Source organism: Vicugna pacos, chromosome 14 (assembly GCF_048564905.1).
Source record: "Vicugna pacos chromosome 14, VicPac4, whole genome shotgun sequence".
Classification (NCBI taxonomy): Eukaryota; Metazoa; Chordata; class Mammalia; order Artiodactyla; family Camelidae; genus Vicugna; species Vicugna pacos.
The window spans coordinates 55,474,192-55,480,447 of record NC_133000.1 but is presented as its reverse complement, the minus strand read 5'-3'; the positions used below and the strand labels follow the sequence as shown (position 1 = coordinate 55,480,447).

The following is a 6,256-nucleotide window of genomic DNA, read 5'->3' as shown; positions in this document are numbered from 1 at the left end:
ACTTCAATCTTGGTGACTGCCAGTCACTTAAGGATGTCCTGTCTGGAAGGGACAATTATGGGCAAGTTTCCTCTGCCCACATTACCAATGACCGGGACACAGGAAGCATGTGGTCACTTCAGACTCAGGCAGAAGAGGACACAGTACTGCTGAAATTGGAGACCACGGTCAGAAGACCACAGCCATGGCAGGGCCCACTCTCATTCTCCTTTTTTAAAGCATCACAGAAACCATCCCTGAAACAGACACTCAGGGCACTCAATAGACACCAGGTGCCAGGAGGCATCTAAAAAGCCATGGGACAGAAGAGGAGTGGGAAAGCTCCAGGGTTTGGAAGGGACAGGATGGACACTTCAAACACGGGGAAACGCTTTCAGCAATTCCTCTGCCTGCACTATCGATGACCAGGGCACGGGCAGCCCATGTTCACTTTCAAATGCAGGGGCTGAAATGGATTCATAAGCAGATTAAAAACAAATGTATATGGGTTATTATTTTATGACATATTTACTGTGATATCTTCAGTTAATTATCTCAACAGGTTGGCATTAATAAACCATTTTCAAGATGACAAAGTTAATACACAGAAGATCATGCAGCATTTAATTTAGCTAAACTTTGAACTGAGTTCTTATGAAATCTAAGAAGAATGCTGCTTTGATTACACCACCGTAGTAACTTAAATGACAGTGAAATTTAAATTAACAACTGCACCCATAGTATGAAATATCATTGAGTTAAATGAGAAAATTCCAGCATTTCGAATATTAATATTTTAAGATACTGGGTAGTGAAATAGATTAAATTTGGTTTAAGTTCAAGACTTTCAAAGTGATCTCAATTATTAGACTATATTAACATATTTTAAGATTGTAAGTTTCTACCTACAAGGTTAAATTTAAGATATTTGATGCAGTTAACAACATCCCTTGAGAGCCAACCCCTCCTCACTGCCCTGCTGCCAAAAAAAAAAAAAAAAAGATAGTATCTTGGAAAAAATATTCTTGGCAGGATATTTCTCTAACTCAGATCATGCAGTTTTGGAAACAAGTCTAAGCCATGTTCAACAATATCTTTTATTAATAATAAAACTGGTGATATTTTAACTTATACTTCTGTCATTCAACTGGGCCCAAACCTGAGAGGGTAAAAATGGTGTTATTATTAGACTCATAAAATCTCAATATTAATGATAATTTACTTACATAGAATCAGATATCTTGACACATAATGACTTAAAAACTTGTAAAAACAAAATGTAAAAAACTGTCTAGAGAGTTTGAGAGGTTCTGCCTTCTCCCTCCCCCCCATTAAATGATCATGTGTCTAGTTGACGGTCATTTTCAGAGGGAATTTTGCTAGTAAAGAAAAAGATTTGGGGCTGATACAATAAAGTAAAATTCTCTCTAGAATAGTTACTGTCCTGTTGAAGACCAGTTTCATTATTCCAAGCGTTAACAACACATTCTCAATATAAGAATAGATTTCTTTAGGAAATAATTGGCAGTATAAGACTGAGCTAATTGTTAAAAAAAAAAAATTCCCAAAGTAGCCACATGTCTTGCACAGAACAACTCAACACTTCTTAAGTATCAAGCTGCTCTCTCCCTGAGAAACATGAATCATAATATTGCTACTGAAAATGTTCATTAGACTAAATGAGAGTGCAATTAGCTTCCAAAAAATCTTAAGCATTCCAATTTGCTGTCAAGAGAAATTGTACATCCAAACTATGTTTATTAACTGTAATGTGTTAAAACTTCCGATTTCAGGGATATTTTCTACTACTTTTTAAGCATATTTATTTTAAAAGAGCTTCAAATGCAATTTCAAATATAATGTCACATTGTGTGTTATAAGTGTTTGGAAGTGTATTCATGTTTAATGTTCATACATTGAACTTTTATTCTTTTTTTAAGCTTCAAATTAAAAACTTCATTTGTAGAAAATTTTGAGTCCACTCAATGAGATTTATATGGCAATTGTGCTATGTTCTAGAAACATCTGTATCAAGTCAAATATTAACATTTTCTGTCTTGATTTTATAACTTAAATGATTTCATGAGATACTTAGTCTTGATTTTTTTCTCAGTTTGGTTGTAAGAACTGTGTGCCTAAAATGCTGATTGAATTCAAGAAAGCTTTTTATTGAACTCTAATTTCAGCAATATTGTGGAATCCTCACACTACAAACATATACATATTATTAAATTATAGAAAAATTTAATGAGTAAACACCCTGAAAGAAGTGAAGAGAATCATCTTAGGCCAGAAGTGTGCCTGGAAGACAGATTACAAAGGTAAGAGTTTTCTGACTCTGCAATATATCATACGCATATCTATGAATTGAAGTAGCTTTAAAACTTTAGTGCACAGGGACATGACTAAGGCTAAATTAGAGGAGTTAACTGAAAGATCATACATCATAGACTTGTAACACAGAAAATGGATGCAGTAGGGAAATCATTCTTCACAAAACAATGCAGATATAAAATGTTTAAATGTTTGTCACAGACTTACCTCTCTATAAGGGAAAAATGAATTCCTTTAAAGTGTCTGCCATTGGTTAGCCTTCACAATGGCTCCAGACCCCTTTTTATGCAATTTTCATGGCCTATAACACACACACACAAGCAAACACATTCATACAACTGCTGTCTAAGGCGTACATGATTACCAGTATAGAGTTCTGGCAAACACAAGCTTTCAATACAAAAGGAAAAAAAAATTTAAAAACACTCAAGGAAGGAAATCATGCTGAGTGAGAGGTGGCAGTAATAACAACATCAAAAACACAAATAATACAAAATCCAGATAGCAGAAATGTCATGCCTAGTAGATGAAATGAATAAGATATATATACATACATATATATGTGTATATATACATGGATAGGTATGTGTATATATGTATAAGTGTGTATATATTTTATTTATTTATATATTTATATATACAATTTAATACAAGAATGAAAAAACATGAGTCAAGAGCAGGAGCCTATTAAAATGAGCAGGAATATTGAAAGAAAATAAATAAAATAACATAATAAAATATAAATATTAATTCATAATAACATAATATAAATTAACACAATGAAATTGTTGAATATGATGGTAGAAATTTGATCTGAACATCCTCCATTGCATGCAGCTATGATAGAGAAAGAGAACATGAGAGAAGTGTGTGGAAACATGGAGCTTTGGATGAAAAGGCTCAACATATATATAACTAGAGTTCTAGAATAAATAAAACAGAGTATGAGTTAAAAACATTTCCTGAGTTAATAATTTTGAAATCATTCAATTACTGAACAATGTGAATCCACACTTTCAGAAAGCACACATAGCAAACACGATCATTATGAGATCCACTAATCAAAATTTCTATCACAAATTTCAGAACTTCAAAGGAAAATATTTTTAAACTAATCAGAAATATACATATATATATATATTTACACACACAGATACACATACAGATAAATACCTACATATATAAAGAGATGATCATGAATTATACATCTGAATTCTTAAAAACTACATTGAGAACTCAGATTAGAGAGCACTCATATTTTTGGATGTGGTGGTAAAATTAACCAAAGTCAAAGAAAATATATAAAAAACATTGTAAGTTTAGAATTCTCTACCCAGAAATTTATTTTTAAAGAGTGAGTGCCACGTAAATACAATTTCATAGAAATAAAAACAAAGTCAGGTTATCACTCTCAGGAGTAAAAGGACTCCTAAAATTTAGGAAAAAAAAAAAAGGAATTATCCCCACATTCCTGTATGAGAAGCAATTGTATTAATCTGAATATTGACAGCAAAGGAAATTATGTGAGTACATCTCAGCAAACATCAGTAGTTAAAATAATGACAAAAATGACTACTTTGAGAGGTTAGAAAATGTGAAATAGATTTACTAGCTGGGTAGAAACAGCATGCCAGCCAGGAAGAGGGTGATTAGAATAACAGGACCCTGCAGTCTTTATGCTGAAAAACAAGAATAGTGAAGAAAAATAATACATTAAAAAGTATTCTTTCTTCTTTGATTGTATTTTCATGAGCACATAGTGGATTAAAAAGAGAGGATTAAGGAGGGAGGAAATAGTAAGATTTACAAACTGTTTGGATTATCGGTAAGGCACACTATGCATAAAATTCACAGCATTCCTTTCGTGACAAAGTTCTCCTTAATGAAAGCAGGAACCTAGCAAAAAGAATCTCTCTGAAAATGTAATGGATTTAGTCTATAAGACAAAGCAAACAGGAAAGAATGCAAAATCTTATCTTCAGTCTTCACAACATCAACACACGTCTAAGTAAAACAATCCAAAATGATTGATTAACATTTCTGCTTATGCTCTTTGCGGCTTGAAATAGAGTAGAAGTTATTTTCTGAAAAATGACATCATCTTCTTCCGAAGGTCTTTAATTTCTTTCAATTCTCCGAAGTAGGTTATTGAGAAATTGGCAGCGACAACAGTTTCCATTTTATTGGGGTAAAACCTCTGATATCACTTACTGCAGATAGTTCCAACTTTTCCGTATAAATCTCATTGTGTGAACTCAACTAAAGCTGATCTATGAAAACAGAAAAACCATGTTTCCACACAAGTATCAAAATAAGAATGTATTTTGAATTTCTGTACACAAAATGAGTAATCAGAGGCATCGTAACAAATCACAATTGCCTAATTTGGTGTAAATATATTTACTTTATCTTTGCGATACACTCTTTTGTATCTACAGGCCTGCACCTAACTCAAAATCTACTTAAATCATTTTGATGAGGAGTCTGCTCATCAATTATTTACAAAGTTCTGACGTGACATAAAGTCGAATTAGAATTTCTCTAACACATAGACATTTGCTCCCTCCCAATCATTTCTGCCCTCTCACCTCCTAACTTTGTGTGACATTATCAAGTAGTACATATTCTTCTGTGGCTGGCTAATTTCACTCAATATTGTATTTGTGAGTTTCATCTACAGTTCCTGTTGTTAAAATCCATTATTTTTGTTTGTTGTTGAATAACCTAACTAGAATTGAGTCATCAATTCTACCATTAATGAACGTGTGTTGTTTTCAACTAGGATTGTAGTGAAGTTCCGGGAAGAACATTAAAATGGTATGGCCACATCATGGGATAGGCATGCAAATTTTTTTTTTTTTAAATAGCAAGGATCATTGTTCCACATCCTTGGCAAATTAGTTTTGATATAATTACAAATTTAGTGGTTAAGCAGCAATATTTCTCTGTGGTTTACATGTGTATTTCCATATTTGCTAAAAAGAGTGAGAATCATCTTAAATGTCTTTGCACATTTGGATATACTTTGTGTGAAAGGCAAAAGCAGAGCTAAAGGAGGAATTTATAGCTAATAAGTTTGTATCTATATTGTATTTATTATATAAGCTGTTTAGTGGTTACATTAAAAAAAAGAAAGCTCTGAAATCAATCTAACTCTTCAACTAGAGGAGCTAGTAAAAGTAGAACAAATTAAATCTAAAGCTAGCAAAAGGAAGGACATAAGAAATATTAGAGCAGAAATAAATAAAAGAGAATAGAAAAACAACAGAGGGGGCAGAGAGGATGCAGCTCAGTGCTAGAGCGCATGCTTGGTATGTACAAGGTTCTGGGTTCAATCTCCAGTACCTCCATTAAAATAAATGTGAAAAATAAACCCAATCACCCACCCACACACACACACACACACATACAAAAAAGAAAAACAACAGAAAAAAGGAACAAAAACAAAAGTTGATTCTTCAAAATGATCAACTACATTGACAAGCCTTTAGCTAAATGTCGACAAAAAAAAAAAACCCAGAGAAGATTCAAATTAATAAAAGAAAATAGGAAATGATTACTGATTCTACAGAAATTATAAAAGAAATTATAGAAATTATAAAAGGAATTATAAAAGAGTACTATGGACAATAGTATACCAAAATATAAGGTAACCTAGATGAAATGGAAAACAATTTAGAAATAGAAGTACAAAACCTACCAAGACTGAATCATAATGAAATAGAAATTCTAAATAGACTTAGTAAGAAGATTGAATTGGTAATCAGAAATCTCCCACCAACAAGAAGCCCTGGTCCTGATGGGTTTTCCGGTTACGTATACCAAACACTTAAAGACAAACTAACACCAGTCCATCTTAAACTTTCCAAAAAATATTGAGAAGGAGCACTTCTTAACTTACTCTATAAGGCCAGCATTGCCTCAAAATGTGGACAAACATCCC

At 32.7% G+C, this 6,256-nt stretch overlaps 1 non-coding gene across 1 annotated transcript; it reads right to left on the bottom strand.

Annotated features, from left to right (window-relative positions):
• Positions 1–311: 311 nt before the first annotated feature.
• Positions 312–444, bottom strand: LOC116283242 (small nucleolar RNA SNORA71). Its single transcript, XR_004192803.1, has one exon. It is a non-coding gene; the product is annotated as a small nucleolar RNA SNORA71 (small nucleolar RNA).
• Between the last annotated feature and the right edge of the window lie 5,812 nt (positions 445–6,256).